The 22,313-nt window shown below is 44.0% G+C and overlaps 1 protein-coding gene across 6 annotated transcripts in view; it reads right to left on the minus strand.

Annotated features, from left to right (window-relative positions):
- EBF2 (EBF transcription factor 2) overlaps positions 1-22,313 on the minus strand; it is a 191,462-nt gene that overhangs the window by 75,251 nt on the left and 93,898 nt on the right. The gene's annotated exons all lie outside the window — the stretch shown is intronic.

Raw genomic sequence — 22,313 nt, forward strand, 5'->3', positions numbered from 1 at the left:
CTCTATATTTGGGTTTGAAATTCACAGACACTGATTGGAAATGTTTCTGAAGTGCAACTGATTTCTGCAAGTATCAGCCAGTGTCTTCCAGGTTCTACTCTCTGTTGGTGTGTGTGTGTGTGTTTGAGTGTGTGTGAGTGTGTGCATTGTTGATCATAATGGTTCTCTCACTTACCCAGTTTACATGGCTGCAAACTGTTCCTCAACCCTCCCTAACCCAACAGGAGTTCTCAGGAGTCTGGACTCAGACGTGCAGTCAGCTCAGAGGAGTGAAGAGGTGTCAGGCCCTCTGCTGTGAGGCAGGACCACCAGGTGAGGGCTCCCTGTCCCCAGGTACCGACAGACCACACCACAACGTGTGAAGAGGACCCTGTCGTCCTCTCCCTGTGGTGGCCTGGTTGAGAAATGAAGGGTTTCTGTGAATTCTCTGGGACTGAATCAAAGGCAGCCCGGCTCACCCACTGGAGATGCCGTTGCAAAAGGAAGGTACTTAGGAAACATCCTGTCTGGCCCATGAACTTTCTCCTCCCACCCCCACCTTTCCTGTCTTTCTAATGTTCTTCCCAAGTCTCGCTAAGAAATAATACACGACTGCTTGGATTGGATGGTGATCAAGTCTCTTAGGAAATAGTCTGGAGAGGTGGAGAGGACTCCTGCCTCTGTGAGCTGAGCCTCTCAGTCTTTATCCCTCGACTTGGACTTTTTCTCCAGCATCACCTTCTCTGATTCAGAGTGCACCCTACTGAGGGTTTTCGTTTCGTCAGAAAATCTGCGTGGGTCCCGGTTTCCATGAAGCTCATTGATCCCTCCCACATGTTTTACTTAGTAAAGAAGTGAAGGCCAACTCTCAGAGGCCCGAGTCCTGTCCACATTTCCAGGCTATTTCCTATGAGATTTTATCCCCTTCAACCCAGGCAATAGTTTATTATTTCGCAGCAAGACTTGAGAGGTACCCTAGAAAGTTCTATGCATCACCTTGGAAGCAATCTAAATTCGCTAAACTACCTGAAAGGTATGAGAAGAGGCTCTCCAACAGTTCAGGTAATCTCTTGGGATCAGGAAGAACGTCCCTTTGATCTCTTGGGACCAGCAAGAGGGTTTTGAAGTCCCAGGATTCAGGAAACAGAAGAGGGTTTCAGGACTTTGATGGTGAGTTTTGAATGTCAACTTGGCTGGGCTAGAGTACCCAGTTATTCAATCAAACACTAACCCAGGTGTTACTGTGAGGGTATTTTGTGAACGTGCTTCACATCTATAATCAGTCGACTTTCAGTAAAGAAGACGATCCTCATAATGGGGGTGGGTCTCATCCAATTGGTTGGCGGCCCCTAAAGAGCTAAGATGGACGTTTCCCAGAAATTCTGCCCCAAGATTCCAGCATCAATTCCTGCCTGAGTCTCTAGGCTGCCAGGCTGCCCTATGGGTTTTGGACTTGCCAACCCAACTGCATGAGCCAATTCCTTAAAATAAATAAATTAATATATACACTTAATTTATTTATTTTAAGGCATTATATATATATATAATTTGTTGAATTATATATATTATTTATTTAAAGGATTATATATATGTACACACACACACACACACACACACATATCTATATAATCTCCTATTGGTTCCTCTCCAGAGAGAACTTCCATCATAGACGCTTAAAAACACAAGAGCCTGGCAGTACCAAATAGCGGCCACTTCTTCGCCTGGGTGGATAACTCCTGGGTGAGCTGTCCTGTTCTTGGTGGACATTTAAGCTTCCTTCTGAGTGTTAGAAGATGGGATGGGGGAGAAGAGGGAACATCCCCATGATTTGTGCTGTCATGGCCTTACAACACTTATTTTTACATCTCAGTTGGAACTTAACTCTGAAACGGAGTTCACATGATCTTGTTATTATTATGGTCCAGCTATAATTAAAGTGTGTCAAGTATTGTGGGTTGGTTTTTTTTTTCTTCTCTGAGAAATTCCCTATGTCTCCAGAAGGGTTACATAACTAATAAGAAAATCTTGTCAGGAATAAAACCTGGCCTGTATGGCCTCAGGAAATGTATTTACTCCATTCAGTGAAAACAGAAATACAAGGAATCAGGCCCATTGTATACGGAAACAAGGCTTGTCCCTTTTCCTCCACACAACTGTGGCCAAGCTTTCAGAAACGGTCAAAATGGGTTTCCCCTAATTAGTAGGGAAAAGAAACGGCTGAGGATCCGGTAGATTAAATGCTTTTCTTTAGGGTGAATTCAGTCGGGGGGTGGGGGTGGGGCGGGGGGGAAGGCACAGCTAGCATGGATTCCTAAAACATTTACCCTGCTTTCTTGGGGCTGTTTGGCATTTACGATGCACATGCCGAATTTCCATGTGCTTCAGGAAGAGAAGAACCTCTTAGAAACCTGGTCTTTATGAGCTCAAGTCTTAACATGTGTTGACTGCAAAAGAGAGCAAGAAACCCACAGAAACCTTTCATTTGTTCCAGTCCATGGAGATGGAAATCTATTCCACCATGGAGACGGAGGGTGGAAATGAACCAGAGGATATCCCTTTTCCACCAAGAAGCGGATCAGACTTGGCAAAGCTACAAACTGAGCAGGAAATATTCCCTACCTTCCAAGATGAACCTTCTACGTGGGAGGCCCCTACCCTACGGGGTTCTTATTGAGATGCCTCCATATCAACACTCCATAAGTGGTAGTTGTTGTTATTATTGTGATCAGTTCAAAAAGAACTGTGCAGAGTCCTACTGCAAATAATACAACTACCTAATGCTTACTGGGCGCTGACCAACGATCCGCTTGTATGAATTCATTTGCGTGCTCACAATGCATTAACTGTATTATATTCATGCGTTGCTTTCATTGTAACGTATGAATGCACTGAATGCTTGTGAGATGAGTATCACTCACATCCTCCTTTTACACAGATGGGGAAACTGAGATGTAAGGAGGTAAGGCACTTGCACGAGGTCACACAGCTATTGGACGATGTAGAAGGGATACGAGCCCAGGAATTCTGGCTCCAGAGTTGACGTGTTTAACCACGGCACTCATCCAACTCCCATGAGGGGGAGAAGTGATCACTGCAATTTCTTTTTTCCTCTGAAGCATTTTTATCGGGTGATTTAAAGCACTGAATTCGATGTTTATTGAGAGCAGACACTCAATAAGGCTGTTTATTGTGTGATCATTGTGTTTTGAAGGCAGAGAACGTTTCTGTTTTAAAATTTATTCCCTTTGTTCCTTCCTTCCCTTCTATCGGGTACCTTTTTATTTTCTGCTTTTGAAACCTAAGTTCTACCCATCTTTCGGGGCACACACAAAGGTCATCTCCTTTATAAATCTTGATCCTTCGGTCCACAGGGTTGCCCCCTCCTTGGCATACATGCACACGTGCGTGAGGAAGGTCGTACTGGTGCTGGGGGAGCCTTTACAACTCCTTTCTCCACCCCCGCCCCCCTACCCTATCACTAAGTTGCAGGCCTTTAACCAGATGCAGATAACCAGTGGGAAGACGAGTGATGTGGAATTGTGTTAGAAAGGGCTAAGGTTTGCAAGAGACAGACAGGGAGAGAGAAGGGGAAAAAGTGAGAAGGTGAGAACTTAAGGATGAGAATGAGGAGAGGGGATAGAGATTTCATGGCAGCCGAGGAAGGGAGAAGGAATGGAGAACAAAATAACAATGCAAAAATCTTATGAATTGCATTCCCCTCACTTACTTTACTGCTCCTTGAAAGATGCCTAGAAGAAAACTAGAATTATTTTCAATTACTTCTGAAATGCTTGAATGTGACACATGCTGAGACAGGCACACACAGGCTTTTGGTTTTACTCAGCTCACATCCCCAAGGCTCATCCAAGATCATGTATACTTCTCGACTGTACTGCTGACTTGAGTTGTCCCAAGCAGTATAGAAGAAAAGTTCTGGGAGAGCTGGTTTACAGCCCATTACTTCACAGCTGTGTGACTTTAGGGAAGTCACTGAACTGCTCTGAGCCTCACTAATGTCCACCTATAAGAAGCAAGTAAGACAATCTATGCAGAAGTGTGCTGGGAACCATGAAGTGCTACATCAATGTTACCACGACTCCCTGCCTGGAAGGGACTCATTGAAATCTTGTTGATTGACTGACTGATTGATTAACTCTGGCCAGCTTCCTTAAAACATCCCTCATTGAGCTGAGAAGTGGGACAGCTCTGTAAGTCAAGCGACATCCAAGAAAATCCACTTGGCTTTACAGCAGCCCAGTCCAAGGGGTTTTTAAGTTTATAAATTTACTTACAAACAAATCACTTTCTGTTGTTCAATGAACTGCATTTTGGTGGAGACGATGAGATTCGTCAGAAGAAATGAGAATGTCATTTTGGCTAAAGGCACATTTGAAGTTGGAAGGACCTGGATTCCCAGAATCTAATTGGAGAAGACAGAGACGCCAACACCCTGGACCAGCTCTGGACACACAGTAGGCGTTTCTGAAAACACCAGGGCTTTGATTGGGTCCATCCATTTCTGAGTATGCTAGCCTGCCTGGTAAGGTTGTTGTGAAACACCTCAGCACTTCCGTGACCTCATGCAAACAAAAACGACTTGAAGTTGAATAGCGTTGAAGCGAAGGAAACTTCAAACTAAATTTTTATTGAAATTCTCCCCATTGTCAGCCGACATTTTCAATTTTCATTTCCCTGCCTCAGCCCGTTTTGCCATAGAAACTTGGATGTTTTCATTGGACAGCAGCCAGTGAACATTGGACTGAAGGGGTACACTATAAATTTGGAAAAATAAATAAATGCTTCAGAACTTCCACTTGAAAACCACAGCTAAAAATGAAATCAAATCTGACCCACCCCTTTTCTTTTAAATTGTGGGAACAGACTCAGTCTGCCTCAATTTTTAAGCCCATATTAAATTTTATATAAGCACCTTGGAGACCCATGCCTGGCCTGGTCTGAAGCAACTGTGGACCCTTTGACTCATACACAAGGTCTGAAGAGCTTGAACGAGAAGGTATCATCCCTCCTACACCACGTTCCTTAATAAACATGTGTGCTTAAAAAATAAAAAGGGAAGGAAAATCGGTGTATGGGCATAGAGAAAATAATTTACTCCAAATTGCTCCTTTGATGAATGTGGACAAAAGAATAAAATTTGTCACCCAGCTAATATTACCATCAATATTTTGTCCAGCTACATTCCTTCCAATTTAAAAACAGTTCAATATCCCTTTTACCTTCAAGTAGCAGCACTTAATAAACAGTGATGGATGGTTTTTATTTTTGTTCGCACTTCAGTCTTCCCTGCTCCTGTTACGAGGGCACTGTTTTGCTTGGGGGAAATGTAGATCTTCCGTCTTTCTTGCATTGACATACATCCCTCAAGGAAAGACGGCCATATTTAATTCATAACCCCCATCGGCTACACAAACATACAACTTCCCATCAATTAGGCAACACAGAGATGCTGTTAAAAATCAATGAGCTTATTATTAAATATATTTTTTTCATGTAGCAATAATAGTTATTGCCTCACTATTGTTCTTACTGCAATGTCAGCTGTTGAGGCAGCTTTTCAGAGAGTTTGATTGGTTTTGATGTTGCTAGCCAGGCGTTCTAGGAAACGAGGGATCCGGGTGAGGCTTTCCTGTTCTGTCTCCTGCCACATTTAGAAGCCATCAAGAAAAGGGGGAAAATGAATGCTGTAGAGGAAGGAACCTTGGACTGCAAGCAAAAGACCTGGGTTCTAGACCCAGCTCTGCACATAACTAGCTGTGTGACCTTGGGTAAGTCTCTTCTCCATTCTGAGCCTTAGCTTTCCTCATTTCTAAAAATGAGAGGGTTAGCCCACATGATTGCTGGGGTCCCCTCCATTCTGAAATGTGGGTTTTTCTAATAACTGTTGTTTTACTGACAACGGAAACAGGGAGAAATTGGTTCAGTTCAGCAACCCTCAATTGTTCTTTTCAAAAGACTCTTGTTTTAAAAAAAAAAGGAGTGGGTAGAGAAGGGGAAATGCTACCAAATCTGGAACAGACGTTCAATTGATCCGGAAACCAAATACGTCCATATTTGTGTTTTCATCCTCGTTGTGTGTTTATTAAAAATAATTTTGATATTTTGACACATGCCACTACTGTGGGAGCCTCCTGCCTACAAACAGAGATGTTAAAACTGTGCCAGCACATGCAAAGGTTAAAAACAACATTGCACAGATTTTGGCAACTACATCATATGCTGTCTGGCCGCAGCTGATCTGAACTGAGTCCCCCATAATTACAGGAGAAGGTGGAACAGGTTTGCTGCTAATTGGAAAATTCTGCAAATGGCAGCACTGAAGTAAATTGACAGTCGTTAGAATATTAGCAAAATGAGAGTACTGATTAGTAAAAAGCTCAGATGCAGACTTTTTTTTTTTACTGCCGGATTCTACTGGCAAATTGATAATAAAAGCTGAACTTAATAATAACAGCTGTTATTTGACCTGGTAATATTTTTTTTAATCTGTTGCTGTTCCCAGACCAATAACACATAAAGAAGGTCTGTATCCACTGTTGCAAAATTATTTTGAATCCCAAAAGGTATGTTCAGAGTCAGTGAAGGAAAACGGTGCTTAAAGGGGCAGCCCATCAATAGCCACGTTCTAATGAAAGCGCATTCACCGCATAGCTGTGAGCTGTGTTGTTCTCACCTGCCACCTTCCAACAGGCCTGGGTGGAGGTGCTGGGTGTTAAGGGGTCCTTTTCGGAACAGGGCCTGAATTTTATTTACAGTTCACTTTAAATCTGTGACTGGTAACAATGTCAAAGTTAACTTATTTTTCACTTTAAAGTGGACAGGAAGGAAAGTTGAACTTTGCCAGATTCTGACCTTCTATCAACACTTAGCTGTTTGTACTTATTATTTTTCAGCCAGATGGGAGGAGACTTGGGAATGGACATATTAATTAGAAATGCTGCCATGAATCTATGGAAAAGGGACTGTAACTTCACCACACATAGTTCTACATTTTGCGGACACACACGGATATGCCCAGAAGACTTGCATTTTGGGGTGCTCTGATCCACTACTGGTGGGAGTACAAGTTGGTCCAATCTTTCTAGCTATATGGCAATATGGATCAAAAATCTTAAAAATGCATACAGCCTTTGACCCAGCAATTCTTTTTCAAGGGTTTGTCCCAGAGAAAGAGTCACGGATACACCTAAAGCTTTACCTACAAAAGTTGTTCCCTGCAGCACTGTTTATAATAAATATAAGTGCAGAAACCACGTTTGTCCTGAAATGAATAATTGACTATGATATACAAAAGACTACTACATAATTATGTAAAATCTGTTGTAGAATATTTAATGATATGGGAAGATAGTCTAATAAGTGAAAAAAAACAGACTACAAAAGAAAAAACAGGATATTCACTCTTTTTTAACTATACAAACAGAGACAAGACTGGAAGAGGGGTAACCAAGAAGATTAATGGTTCTTCCTGAGTGGTGGGCTAATTAATGGGTAGTTTTCATTTAATTCTCTTTTGCTGGTCCATATTTTCTAAATTTTCTCAAGTTAGCATGTATTGTTTCAGTCAGAAGAAAATACACAAATTATTTTTAGAATTAAAAAAAATCTCTAGAGGGTTCCTATTGTTGTTTTAAATAAAAATTCAATCTATAGCAGCGGGCACAAACATATTCCCAAATAGCAAGATGGTTCCTTGACTAAAAAGCCACATATGATCTAGGGAAGGAAAAGGACCAGCTGAAAGCAAGTCCTAAAACTCTAGGTAAAGAGTCAGCCTGCTGATTACGGTTAATTTCACACACACACACACACACACACACACACACACACACACACACACACACACACAGTAACCCTCTTTTTGATATCTCTTCTCTGAAAACACAGGTCAGCAACCACTTTAGGCCCTTACAGAAATGGATTTCCTTTTCTGACTTTGGACCTCATACTCTGGTAATTTTGTCATTTTCTTTTGCCCTTACTGTGATAACACAGACCCTTGTTTGTTTTGAAGCCGTGCAGGAGGGGGTCATTGCAATTTTCAGGGTTTGTCTATCCACCAGTCGACTGGAGGGGAGTGGGGGGCGGGGGTTGCCGCGTGGACTCAGAAAAATCCAGATCCAACCCACGGCCTCACGGAACACACTCCATCCGCGCATTATCACAAGTAAAGTTCACTCCTAACCAGACGCAGCCATGCTGCCTAGGCCCCGTTGACGGATCTCTGCATATTTAACCTCAGCCACAAAATGTGAGTACTTGAGCTCTCAAGACACCCCCTGTACTTGAATATCAGCCAGGAAGTTGAGCCAGGCTGCAGCATTGCAGAGCTGGCCTTAGACTGCGTGTACATCTGCTGGGGCGAAGATGGATGCATTGTGTTTCTTAACAGGTCTGCTTTTAAAAAACCGTGTATTAACATCCTACGGCACCATTGCCAAAAACATAAAATTCCAAAGGCAAATCCCCTCAGTTCCAGCACTGCCAGGACTGGGCTGACTAGGCTCCGCCCAGGGACTGTAAACGGCCACAGTTGCTTCTAGTAAGGAGCACAAAGCCCACCCCATTAGTTTCAGTCACAGGACCAAGCCACTCTCAAGCTGCTTCTCGCCAGGAGTGTGGGTGGGCAGTGGGCAGGCTCCCAATGCGACAACTAGACTCAATTGACTGTAACCCAGAATTTTTTTTAAGTGGCTTTTTTGGATGATGGTACCCAGCGCCACCCACCCCCCCCACATCCTTCATCCTTTCTAATGGGTTCTGCAGCATCAGGACAACAAAGCGATGGGGTGGGGGAGGGGGGCGTTGCTGCAGTCCGTGTGTGCCAAATACAGTTAAGGGTGGAGAGGGAGGTAGGATTGGAAAGGGGGTAGAAAATCAAGTCACTTTCAATCAAGTGTCACACCTTTAAATAGTGGTTAAATCTTTGCATTATGCAGCTCATCCCTTTACAACATGGGGTTCCCTTAGAGAATTCCCTGTTTACACTGGGAATTCCTCCAGGGCCGCATCAATAAAGCTGAACAGATGTCAGGGTGGAATGCCAGCGGCAATGGCTGTTGTCAGGGGTACTGGGGAGGGAGGCACAGAACAATGAGAGAGGCATCTGCTACACAAAGCCTCACGCGTGGGTCAGGTTCTGCCAGCGTGTAGAGATTCCACCCTACCCTTTGTCTGGGCACATTGCCTTTCTTGTTTCTCGATGACAAGGGTTGACACATGTCACCCGGCCCTATCAGGAGTGTTATTTGTTTGCCACTTGCATATGCACCAGTGTTCCTGACCTCCCCTGCCTGCCTCTCCACCGAATGCATTGAGCAACGCGGAAACTCTCCAGCGCTACCCCAATCCAGGATTTCATTATGCACTTTGAGTCGAAAGTGGGATGTAGATGTCCTTCTTTTTAATTAAAAACATGATTGATGAGACTTAACTGACAGTAGGAAATGCAATTTAAATATTCCTTAAAGAGGCACTAACCCTGTTTGCGTGGCAAGGGTTGCGGTCTGTCTCCAAAGTTGCAACCAGCGGGATAAAGGAAATTAAAATAAAAGCCCGTCAAAAGTCCGCTGGCTGTGGAAGGGTGGTAACATTACACAGCATCTGCAGCCATGTAACCAGAAACTTACCCGCATTAGGAGCTAATGTGAGGTGTTCCTCGGTAATGGGGCTCTTCACTGTGATGAAAGGCGGCAGATGAGTGGGGAAGAAGACGACAGGGGAGCGTGTCCAAGCAAAAACCAACTAATTCACCGAATTGTTAAGGGACGATTGGCTTCGGAAGACCTCATCCCCACACTCCCCGTTTGTCAGCTCTACAAAAGTGGTTTTTCCCCTCGCTGCTGTGTTGCTGGATTTCTCCGTCCTCGGCCCCTCTCTCGAGCTGCTTTCCCTACACCGTCCCTTTAAAGTCCTCAATATAAGAAAAGTCCTCCGTGCCTGGGACAGTCCATCTGCAGCCTGGACTGAGGCTGCAGGTCTAAGGCAAACAGGAAAGGGTTCACAATTTTGTTTTAAAGACCTTCTCAGATTTATTCCCTCGGTGACTGCTAAGTTATCAGGAAAAATCACGCGGACCACGGGATACAGTAACGGGAAGCCCGAAACGCACTAGTCGGAGGCAGGAGCAAGTTTTCCTAATTACGGGACCTTGGCCTGGGTGTTTTCAATCTAGAAATAATAGATGAAGAATCTTGGTCTGTATTAAAGTAGCATAACTTAAATACCAACAATAATAGCAGTTTGAAATTTATTTTCAAAACAAATCTCCCTTTCTCTTTCTCGGTATCATTTACAAAGGGATATTTTTGGTTGTTGTTTCGGGCTGCTTTGTTTTGTTTTCCATGGAAATAGTTATTTTCTGAGAAACAGCAACTTTGAATTAAAAAGAGAATAATACTTTCCTAAAAGTACACACAAGAATAGCCGAGTCCACCCTCTGGAAGCCTACTCACAGCATAATCTTCATATGTTTTTCAGACCTAAAGATTTTATTCTAGGTTTGCAAAATCCCCTAAAGAGCAATAGATACTACACAGTCTAGAGCTTTTCCATTTAAGTCCTAGTTAAAGACTGAGAAAAAGAAAAGCTTTTATTGAAATGCTTGGGTTAAAGGGAAAGGGGGTTACAATTGGAGTTGATTTTGGGTGAGTATTTAACTAGCAAAGGTTAATTAGAATTGTAGCAATGAGATGTAAAATAACAAATTCTGATCAATTGATTAATGAGATGTCGGAAGGTACACGAATTCACCTTTGGGAGAAACATATTAAAAATGAAATATATTTGCAAAGCCATAATGTCTTCCCTCTGATTTCGTTCATTAACGCTAGCAGCAGCTGTAGATGGTTTTTCCATCTATGACACCTGCAGAAAATGATGGCCCCCAGATCCACCAAAAGTACCACCAAAATGTGACCCAATGTGCCCTAACACCCATAAAAGTTCACAAAGTCTCTAGGAAGAGGCCAAAATCTTCAGCAGTCCTCTCTCTCCGCATTCCTTCTGCATTATAGATTCAGATTCATTTAAAAGATAAGTGGTTTTGAAATTCTGAAACTATTTAAATCGGGCACGTTATGCCCATTCTGGATTTATCGATCCATTAGCCCCGTATCGATTTCACAGTTGACGTGGGGATGGGGTCGGGGAAAGAATGTCACGAACATTTTTCCTTTCTCATGCAGTGGTCCTGGTGGACAAACAGATCCCCCTGTTTGTGGCATAGATGTTTTTTGTCACAATAACCTACAGTATATTATGTTTATATATGTCCTTCAGGCATGTCACAACAGTTTGGCATTCTGAGCTGCTCTACCACAGTGTACATTAAATAGTCATGTAGTTACATTAAACAGTGGGGAGTTCACACTTCACAACCACTCAGTGTTTTAAAACAGATGTGGGCTGTCTGTTGTCAGACTCTAGTGCAAAAGCTCAGAAGGATCTGGGTGGGAACACAATCTCCAAATGACTGAGGGCTCCCTAAATTTTCCACACAAGTTCCTTCATTCCCCCCCTCCCACTAGAGGTTGAGCGTGAGAGAGATTTGGGGGAAAGGGAGAGAAAAAAGGGGTGCCAGGAAGCGACAACTTTTATGTCTTATGGAACAGAGATCTGAAAAAAAGAATTCAGAATTCGGAATAGTTTGTGGCATGGAATATTTTGAGCGGGGTGGGCTTGCTAGGGTATCGTGGGATTTACTGACAGGAGAATTTTTGACAGTTGATGGACAGATGAATTCCGTCATGGAAGCGTTAGTCGAAAGCGGCAAGGCCAGATGGAAACTCACAGCTTGTCTTTAATATTAATTTTCTTTTTTTTTTTCAGGAGATCAGAATTCCCTAATTCCCTAAAATGTTTCAATGCATCTTGAGGTATTATTTTTCAGATGCCTTTCTCCACCTACTCTTAGTAAGAGTGTTCCTTTGTGTTAATGTTTCCTCCCTTACTTTGAAAAAAAAAAAGCCTAGTTTGTTCTTTTCCTTCCTTCCTTCCTCTCTCTCTCCTTTTTCTTTCTTTCCTTTTTTCCTCTAGTTGTACAGCTGTTAACATTTTTCCTTCATTTCCAGCAAACATAGAAAGATAAATATAGTAACCTTGTAAGATACTAACTCTAAGTATGAGAAATTCATCCGAAGCAATTGTGACTTAGAGCTCTGATAAAGGAACTAACGATAAGACTGTCTTTGTGGCTGAACGAAAGGCATAACTCTTCCTGCTTTCTGAAAGATGGAAGGGGCAATTGTTTTCAGGGTGTCCATCTTCTGGACAGTAAGAATTAAGTCATCTACTCTGCTCAGTCATGCACCGGGGAGAGCACTGAGCTCAGAATCAAGGGCCAGACCTCCAGTCCTGGCTCTACATACTTCTCTGCGTGATATTACCTGAGTCACGACAATTGCCTGGGCCTCAGTTTCCTTATCTGCAAAATACAGTTGGTATTGCAAGAAGGCAGTGAGTCCCCAGTGATCTCCATGGCTCCTTTGAGGGTACCTCGAAACCTCTAAGAGAAAAAGCTGACTGTTGCTATCAATAAGTCACGACTACTCCATTCCTGCCGAGCTTCTTAGGGACCAGACAACCCCTCCATGGCAGTTTAGGGACTGGAACGACGCCCCCACCTTTATTCTCAGTCTTTTTTCTGCTGTTCCACACAAAACGTAACTACTGTGCATCCTGTCGTGGTGAGTTCACTCCTAAGACAAATATCTAAAACTAAAAAAATGAGGGACCAAGGGTGATAGTCCATATTCCAACAAAACAAAGCTCAAATACTCCTCAGTTTTCAGTTCTGTGATCTTTTTTCCCTAGTTCCTTTATTTTACGTCACTGGACCCACTCAAGTTGAGAGCAGTACTTGAAAACTAAGAGATCTTTCTTCTGTGTCTCTGTGTTATCTATTTTCCTAATAGTCTTTCAAGTTTAATGTAAAAACATTAACGTGGGACAGCTTTCTCCAGTTTCCTGATGCACCACTTTGGTTATATGTTGATTCCCTGTGTGTGTGTGTTATTGAGTTTGTCTTGGTTGACCAGAAAAATCTTTTGCAATTAATGTAATGAAAACATTTAGCTAAACCAAGGAATCCAAAACAAAGGAATGGATTGTGGTTTGTTGGGAAAATGACACAGGGGCTTCCCTACATCAGTTGCAAGACCATTTCTCTGTGGCTCAGGGAGGGTAAGCAGCAGTGATGAACACCCCCGGCAACAAGTTCTCATCATCCTCTGACATGTCCCAGGGATGTGACCAGGGACAAGTCACTTTGTCCTTTATCTGGGAAGCAGAGAGAAGATTATTAAGCTAGACAAGAGAAGAGTTTGAGATAGAATTAGTATGAATAACTTCAGATCAATTAGGGTTCCAGAAGATGGAAAGCAGGACTAGTGGGCAGGATCTACCAAGGAGCAGATCTGACTCAATATGAGAAAAACTTGATAAAGTTTAACACAGCTCAAAATCAAAATCGGCTCCCAGGTTGGGCAAGATTTCCCCATCATGATAACTGACCCATTGTCAAGGATGCTGTAAAGAGAACTGCTGTGTGACTTAGCTGGTTTGGACTAGATGACACCTAAGCCCCTTCGAATCAAAATATGTGTGTCTTTGATGATCTCAGATGCATAGCTGGTCAATAGGGTGCTTCACAAAACACTTGGAAATATAGTCACAGAAGAATAGACTATTAGAACTGGAGAAGACCTTGGGGGGCGGGGAAACTTGGGGCAGCCCCTACATTCCTCTGAAGCTGGTGGCAGAGCCAGGGTTAGCAATGACATGTCTGAAGAGTATTTTGTGAACTAGTTTTTCATATACCTCTATTGAGCCTCACAGCAACCTTCTGAGGTGGGACCTACCAACTGTACATTTTACGTGACTTGCGTAAGTCTGGGCAGTCAGCAAGTGGAAGAGTCAGGGCTGGGACTCCAGGTGCCATCCCCGAGCTGCTCCCTTGTCTCCTGGGCACTCTTCTTTCCAAGATCTCTGAGCATTTCTCTCTGAGTCTCCTTATTCCTGCAGGACCCACGCAGATACGCGTGAGTATTATCAGCTGCAGAGACTCATCAATTACCAGGGGTGGAAAGGAAACTCTATGGTCATTTCCCTCCATTCTTTTGTTTTCCAAAAAAAGAAAACTGAGGCTTGCAGAAGTCATCATTTAGTGAGCCCTCCGAAATGAAAACCTTGATTTCTCAAAGACACTAAAATAGGCCCCCGCCCCCTCAACCAGGCAAGTGATGATTTAAACCAGGTGAGTGCAAGAATGATTTCATCCATTGCGTTTTTCCATGTGCCTCTTGAGGGAAGGCATGTGGAACACGTGTACGTAGAGAGAGACCCCCCGACCACCGTCGCCTCCCCCTTCTCCTGCACATGGTAGACTAGTAAATGTTTGCCAATTACTTGCGAGGCTGACAGTGGGGATTATTTTTCCCATGTGCCAAGCAACTGCATCCTAAAGGAAAGATTTCACTCTGGCAAGATTTCATAACAATTATAATGATACTTTGTACAGCACTCTAGTTCTAAAATCGTTTTTCCAAGCATTATTTCATTGGTGAGTTGATAGGGTGTGACACCAAGCCTCAAGGGTGTGAAGAGTGAGGTGGCAGTAATAGTAGGGGTAGAGGCCACTCCTTTCTGGTCCTGGGGCCTCCCCACCCCCATGCTTCCACTGCTACTGAGCTGGATGACCACTGGTGTCCCCGATGTCACTGCTGCTCCCCATACTTGATGTTCACCTTTCCCATCTGACATTTTTTGGGTGGCGGGGGTGGGACAAGAGCACTACAGAAGAAGCAAAGGAACCTGGGAAAGGAAGGGGCCTCAGAAACCATGACTCCTCCACCATATGACCCCTTAGTCTCTGCCTTATGCCATGCAGAAGCATTACAGACACCCAGGTTGACCAGAAGGATCCAGCTACAGACCTGGACCACTGGCTGTTGTCAGAAGGGCCAGACCCATGTCCGCATCGCCTACTGGCCCTGCTCTCTTCCTCCCCTTCTTTACTAAACTTCCCACTGTCACCAAACTATTTTTTGCAACACTGCAATCAACTTGTTAAAATGTTGTGAGAGTCTCCAAAGTGAACCATGTCCAATCATAAGATGGCCTGGGGTTTTAGTCCATTTTAGGCCACACCATGGCTAAATTATGGATGACTTGTTCATTCAACAAATATTTATTGATTATTTGCTAAGTACTGTGCTGGAGGCTAGAAAGAGAAAAGCATGTTCCTGCCCTCAGGGAACTCGTGATCCAGTGGAAGAGATGGACGCTGGAGAGCAAATTGTGAGACGATGTGTCGGGACGCAGGACAGAGGTGGGCCCAGGATGGAAACTCAGGAGGAACAATGAACCCCACCAGGGGACACAGAATGAGCCTCAAGCATAGTTGCCAGTCTGAAAACTAAACATGTAAAAGCCACCTCCAGCAACCTGTATTCTAATATAACCATTTCCCAGCTGACTTTGGTGTGTGTCTTAGAGGATGGAAGTGTGGTTAGATGGTAGCCAAAAATCAGGCGCCTTTTTTGTGAAGAATGTACAATTCAGTCACCCTCAGTCTAATATTGCTCCATGTCAGTCCTCAATTTGTGGAGTAAATGAGGCCTCCAAGGAAAGGGGGTGTTTCCAGGGAATCTGGAAATGGACGGACTGGGTATAAATCCTATTATGTTGTCAAGCATTCAATTTCTTGAACCTTTTTAAGATGTATAATTTACGTTTGGTTCATTTGCAGGATATTTTTCTGGAGGCATTCATATTATGCAGCTTTGAAAACTGGTAACAAAGAACATTTTCATGCTGGAAAACAGATAACTAAAAAGCCTTCTGCATGGGCCCAGGGGGTGACCACCAGGTCCTGGAAGAGTGTCTGTTTGTGGATTCACTGCTTTGCAGTCACTCTGGGCCCTCACTCGGGTGTATGTACATGATACAATCTGACACTACGAATGGCTAGCGTGGTGTATCTGTCGGTGTGCACTCACTTCAATCATGGGAAATGTTGAGGATTCTTCTGAGGGATTTACTGTGTCCTCGTACTTGATATGAGAAAAAAATATGTAGATGTATTATATATATAAATAAATATTATATAGAACATATGTCATATATAATGAATATTATGTAAGATGTATACATATATTAACCTCCATAAATGTCTGTTGGATTAATATATTTATCAATATATTCATTAATGACAGCAACTGCCTTTCCAGCACCCTGGGATTTGGGCAGCAGCTCTGACATGGCAGAAGGATTTTAGAACTGTCTCCTCCCTTTCCTTTCTTTCTTGTATTCTCAATGCTCCCCAAAATCCCTGATCTGAATTCTTCTCCCCCTTCCAGGGGCGAGCTCTTTGTTACCCAGAAGTTCCTGGATCCTCGAATGGTCTGAAAATCGGTCCACCTAAGTCTGGTTCAGGAGTGAGAGAAGCTGCAAATTCCTCCACCCAGCAAAGAGAAAGTCTTTAGGCTGCAGTGTCCTGGAAATACACTGTTTTTCTTTGCTGGGAGCAGCATTCCTCCAGTACTTGGGGGTTTCCGAAGCCTTTTACAGTCATTAGTAAACTGACACACCATCCCTGTGGGGCTTAGCCCCCCTTTTAGAGAGGCTCCAGAGAGATTAACTGCTGTCTAGGGTCACCCAGAGCAGAGTCAAAGCCCAAGCCCCCTGCCCAGGCGCCTGCAGAGATACATATATGGCAAAGTCGCTCTGTAGCTGGAAACTGAAAGCCTTCTCTAACTTGACCTAAGCCTAAATTGGAGATTCTACACATATCTCCTTTCCTCGATAATTAAATGAGGAGGTTGGGGCTTTGAGGCCCAGAGCGGCTGTGAAAGCTGGACCGCCCCTCTGTCCCTGCCCCGCCTACCACCTCCAGCCTAGGGGTTGCTTCCTTTTGGGGCCACAGAACTTAATGACTACTGTATATGCTCTTCTATTGGTCAAGGTTGCTTTGTGGACTTGGCGCAAATGGGTTGGAGGACGTTTTGTAGATGTGTACGTGGTGCACTGTATGCGTTCTACCTCAGGGGAGGGGTAAGTTCCTCGAGCACGGGAATTTTCTCCATGAAACTTGTCTGAAAACTAGAGTTGATCTTCACGAGGAACTTCACAGGGTTCTTTTCTCTTCAAGCTTGAGCACCTTGTCTCAACTGGGTAGGGGCTGAATTGGACTAATAGCCAAATATTTGTTTCTTCTATGGAATAAAATTGTTAAACTAGACTCCAGAGGCCACCTGGTGGAAACATCTTATTTAAAAGTGAGTTTTCCCAACTCCTGGCTCTCTGTTCCTTCCTGTTTCCCATCTTGCTAGTGCAGCATCTTGTACCTGGTTGCCTTCAAAAAACTAGATGGCGACTGCATTAGTCCTGGACACCTGGCTCGTAGATTAGGTGATAACCCTCCACCTATTAAAACAGGACCCTCTGGGTTGAGCTGGAAAGCTGGACAGTCCCAGAAAAATGCAGTCTTCCCAGTATAATTCCCAGCCAAAACACCAAAACACTATGAAAGAGGCCTATTTTGATCTAGAACGTTCTTCTCTTCCTCCCCCATTCTTTGTTGGAACTAGAGCGGAGTAAGAAACCAGAGAATTCCCATGACTGTCTTGATATCCTGACGGATCACAAATGTCCTTATCAGCTTTCAGCCAGAGGAAGAAAAATCCTGGAGGAGAACGGGGCCCCACTGTGCTCCAGACTCGTGGCCCCCAGCCACACCCCAAACAGGCTCTCGTTCGCCCTTGGAAAACACTTGTCTGAACACATGAGCTTAAGAAAGAGGACATCTCCATAAAAAATTCATCTCCTTAAAATTTTTTATTCAAGTTATGTTAATCACTATTATTTGTTTGGCTTCTATTGGGTACTCTGTGGGGATAAGAGAAAAGCATAAGCAGGGTTCCAGCTCTCCAACAAGCCACAGCTAACATGAGGAAAAGATGTAAATGACAGAACTAGCAAGAAACTTAACAACCTAATGTTTATAGACAACTTTGTAACTCAGATGAAGTCATCTTTCTCATCTCTAAACTCCTAAGTACACCTACGACCCCATCTCTCTTTAGACCTCTAGTGTTGCCTGCTTGGCTAGGGCATTCCCCATGGGTGTCAGTCTTCTGTCCCCTGATGAGACTAGGAATTTTTGCAGGCAGAGGTCCAAGCATGCTGTTTGAATCCCCCTTAGCATCTGGCACAGAACTTTGTACATGGTTGGCCTTCAGAAACTATAGATGGAGACTCAATGATTAAGCGCAGTGGCATATCCGGCTAAGGAGTCGGGGCCTTAGAGGTATTCTGACTCGAGGCCTCTGTTTGGTAGGAAAGGATGCAGGTCTTCAGGCCTGCTCTTAAGAAAGTTGTTTAACTCTTTGGGCTTCAGGTGTCTCAAATGCAAAACAAAATATTGGATTCGATTTTAAGACCCAAGGGTTTGATACATGTCCTTATTCCATGTGATAATCCTTCAAACATGTGAAGATTGCTTTGTTGCCCCCTCTCCTCCTGCCCCAGACTCTTCTGTTCCAAGCTTCTCCAGACTCATGACCTGGACCATGAGTCCATGACCCAGTTTCAGGGCCTGCGTGATTCTAATTCTCTCTTTGTCACAGGCCCAGTTTATCAGTGTTCTTCTGCCGTGGCCTCAAAGCTGAACCCAATAACTTTCTATGTCTTATTTCACATGAGTTTCTTTGGGGCCATAACTCCCTCAGTCTATATTTACGTGGTGGTCCAGACCAGGGAATTTCTAACATTTCTTCCCCTCTATAATGCTGTGTGTTGCTAACTTCAGGGCCAGCTAGACTAAGGGAACCCTGCCACCCTCTTCTGTGCTTTTCCTGCATTTTATTCTCACTTTGTTCAAGCTCTTGGCCTGAATGAATCTTCTTGCATCCCCTGGTTAGAGGAACAAAGAGAATCTGCCCAGATTCACCTAATTCTGAGGGTCTCCTGTCCCAAAACTCAAGATATGGGGAGAGTGGTATAATTTATAAAGAATCGACTATTTCTTTCTTCCCCTACTTTATGTCTTTTTTCAACTTAAGCTGTGTTTAGCTTCAGGGGTACAGTGAAAGCCAGTGGAGTTCGTTTCTGATAATGCATTCCTTTGAGGGCCGCTGAATAATGGGTCTATAACTGAGATTATAGGGGGAAAAAATACAGAGAGTTGGAAGGAAGGTGGTTCTGATTCCAGCTCTGTTAAATTTTTAATGCTGCTGGAGGGTAACTAAATTGACTGGGGGAAAGGGAATTTATATTCCTGGTGTTATCTAAGAATTCAGGACTCCTGAACCTCCTAAAATGATCTTTCTTTCATACCAGATGCAGGAGAGCTTTTTACTATTAATCAAGAATGCCGAAGTGTGGTCTCAGAATGAACAAGGGGTTGGAACTGGAAGGTTGGTCCAAGGGGAAAGCAGAGCAGCCGTCATCTTTGTGGTTTGCCTGCCGAGGCACCAGGAAGTCCTCACAGACCGAAAGCTTCTCTTCCACTGTCTGGTATGATGGGGAAATGCCACCATGAGATTAAATCATTTCTGATAAGGAGTTCTTCAACTTCCAGAATCTCCTATCAAAGTGTACCCATTTAGAACGGCCAAATCTCCTAAGCCTTTATCAGCAGTGTATTTGGAATGAGGCAATAGCTAACTAAGGACAAATTCCCTTTCCGGGAGTGAGACACAGCGAATGTGAGCGTCGGATGGAGGACAGGCCAAAGAGAGCGTATACGAACGAGACCAGTATGTAAACACCTTGGGAATGGGGCCTGTACCTTATTCTCCAAGGCCTAGCATGGTATCTTATATCATATACAAATATGCCTGCTAAGAGAAAAGTGAATGAAAGGAAAATGGAAAAGTACCAAAGACCTCCCAGTTTTCCAGACAGTCATCTGGATGGTGGAGAGGGGGACCATAGCCATTCATGGGCAAGATTTATTCTTCTGGTTTCTACAGAGTTGGTATCATTTTCACCCTTCTGTGCCCTCCACCCACCCCATCTCCATAACCTAAACCAGGAACTACTCCCAAACCATCCTCAGGTCGACACCCACCTCTATATCCAATCTGTCAACCAAGGTAGAAACACAGACGGCAGCCCAGGCTTCTCCCTCTGACTCACTTTCACATCCAATCAAATCCTGATGCTTTTGCATCTACCAGTAGCTTTCAAGATTGTCCCCTACTCTCTGTACCTACTGCTATGCCTTCGTTCAAGCCTCCATCACTTCTTGCTTAAATTAGCCAATAGTCCCCTAGCTGGTTGCCCAGCCTCCGGTCTCTCTCCCCCATGCGCAGTCCTGGCTCCACACTCCACCTCTAGTCAAAGGCAAATCAATCAGATCACACACACCCCAAGTTTTTTAATTCTTCTCCAACCACCCCCAACACCACCACTGCATTTAGACCAGAGTCCATACTCGGCCTAAGAATGCCTTGATAACTGACAGATCCCACCCTCCCCAGCCTCACCGTGAGCCCTGCTGGAAGTTTTGCACATACGCCTTCTCTTTTGCACATGCTGTTGTTCCTTCTTCCTGGATTCTGTTCCCTCCTTCCCTCCCCTAGTAACCCTGCTTCACTCCTCACCCAGTCTGGGCATCACCCACTCTGGGAAATTATCCATGATTCTGCTTTTTTCCAAGGCAGTAGTGGGTGCCTTTCCTCTAAATTTGGCACAGACCTTTGATAAACACACGTTCTTCGGTCATTTTTGGCTTCCTTGTCTTTTCCTCTAGCTGAACTAAGACCCTCTGGAGAACAGAGACTGTGACACCCAACACAACCTATAGAGCAGAAAGTCTGTTCCACGGAAGATGCATGATAAATATCTCTTAAGGGTATGAATGATGCCAGAAAGTTCTTCCAAAGAGCTTAGCTGGCCAAGCATTCATTCGTTCTTTCATTCATTCATAGTCATTCTACAAGCCTCCTCTACTTTGGAGGTAGAATCTGACTAGAGGTTAATCCTAAGGGAACTGGTTCTCTCAGTGATTCGATTTCTCCTTGCCCTTGTCTTGAAGAAACCAAAATGACAACGAGTGCAGTGTGTCTCCCGCCACACACACTCACCCCAGCTCAGGGGTTCTGTGGACGAGTGAGAACTCTTAACGTGTTATTTCTCTGGAGAGCAGGCACTGTTACTCTGGGTAAACAAGCCAATTCTATGACTTTGAACAAGCAACCGCACAGAACAGCCTAGAAGACGACTGGTGAAAAGTCGCTCCTTTTCCGGATACCCCTCTGATCCGGAGGAAGCAAACCAGCACGTTGCTTTACCTTCCCCAGTTACAATGTCTTGTGAGGGATGGGCCCAGAGTCCCACTCTAATTATACCCTGTTTGACTAGGAAACGAAGCTCCCGATCGCACTCCTAAATCTCAAACTGAAGCGACATTTATAACTACATTAAAAGGGAAATGCTCTTTGCTGTGTGCCTGCACTCCAGATAATTGTACAGCGGTAATACTGTTGAGGGCCTAAGGCCCTTCCCAAAATGACAGAACAGAGCCATGACTCATAAAGTGAAGGAAATAGTAGTTCCCTCCTTGAGCCCTGAACACAAGGGAAATAAACAGAGCCTTAACTGAAAGATGAACGCATCTCACGGAACTCCCGAGTCTGGGAACTCGGGAAGTTCCAAAATCTAATCCTGCATTGGTGCTCACTGCTTCGGCCTCTTCTTACCTCTGCAAAAGGAGGCCAATCAGGGTGTGCCTTAACCCAGACTCCAGCTGTGGTTGCAGACTCCTGGGCAGCTGGCGGGTTACTGCAAGGGATCTCGGAATCCTAACGCACACCAGATATCATGGCTAATTAAAAAATAGGTCTTGCACAGATATACTTTCTTGCACAGATACACCTTCTACTTTCAAAAGTTTCCAGTCATCATTATCATCATCGTCAACATCGTCATCGTTACCATATATTGAGGGCTTACAACATGCCCAGTACCTTCCAACACTATCTATACATGAACTGATTTAATCCTCACAACCACCCAGGTGGGGGACATTACCATGATTGTTCCTACTTCATAGATGAGAAAACAGAGGCACAGAGAGCTCAAGTAACTTTCCCATGGTCACACAGCTAGAAAGAAGTGGAGCTGCCATTCAAGCCAGACAATCTGGTTCCAGCATGTCGTACAATTAACTATATTATGCTGCCTCCCCCATTTCTCAATTACTGGTTGTTAAAATTACCCCCATAAGCATGTTGGGAATCTGATGATTTCCTTTTATCTCTTTCTGTTTAACAAGGATCCTCACATAGTTTGGAACCATACTCATTGGGCTA

The sequence above is a fragment of the Delphinus delphis genome, chromosome 6 (genome assembly GCF_949987515.2).
Source record: "Delphinus delphis chromosome 6, mDelDel1.2, whole genome shotgun sequence".
In the NCBI taxonomy this organism is placed as follows: domain Eukaryota; kingdom Metazoa; phylum Chordata; class Mammalia; order Artiodactyla; family Delphinidae; genus Delphinus; species Delphinus delphis.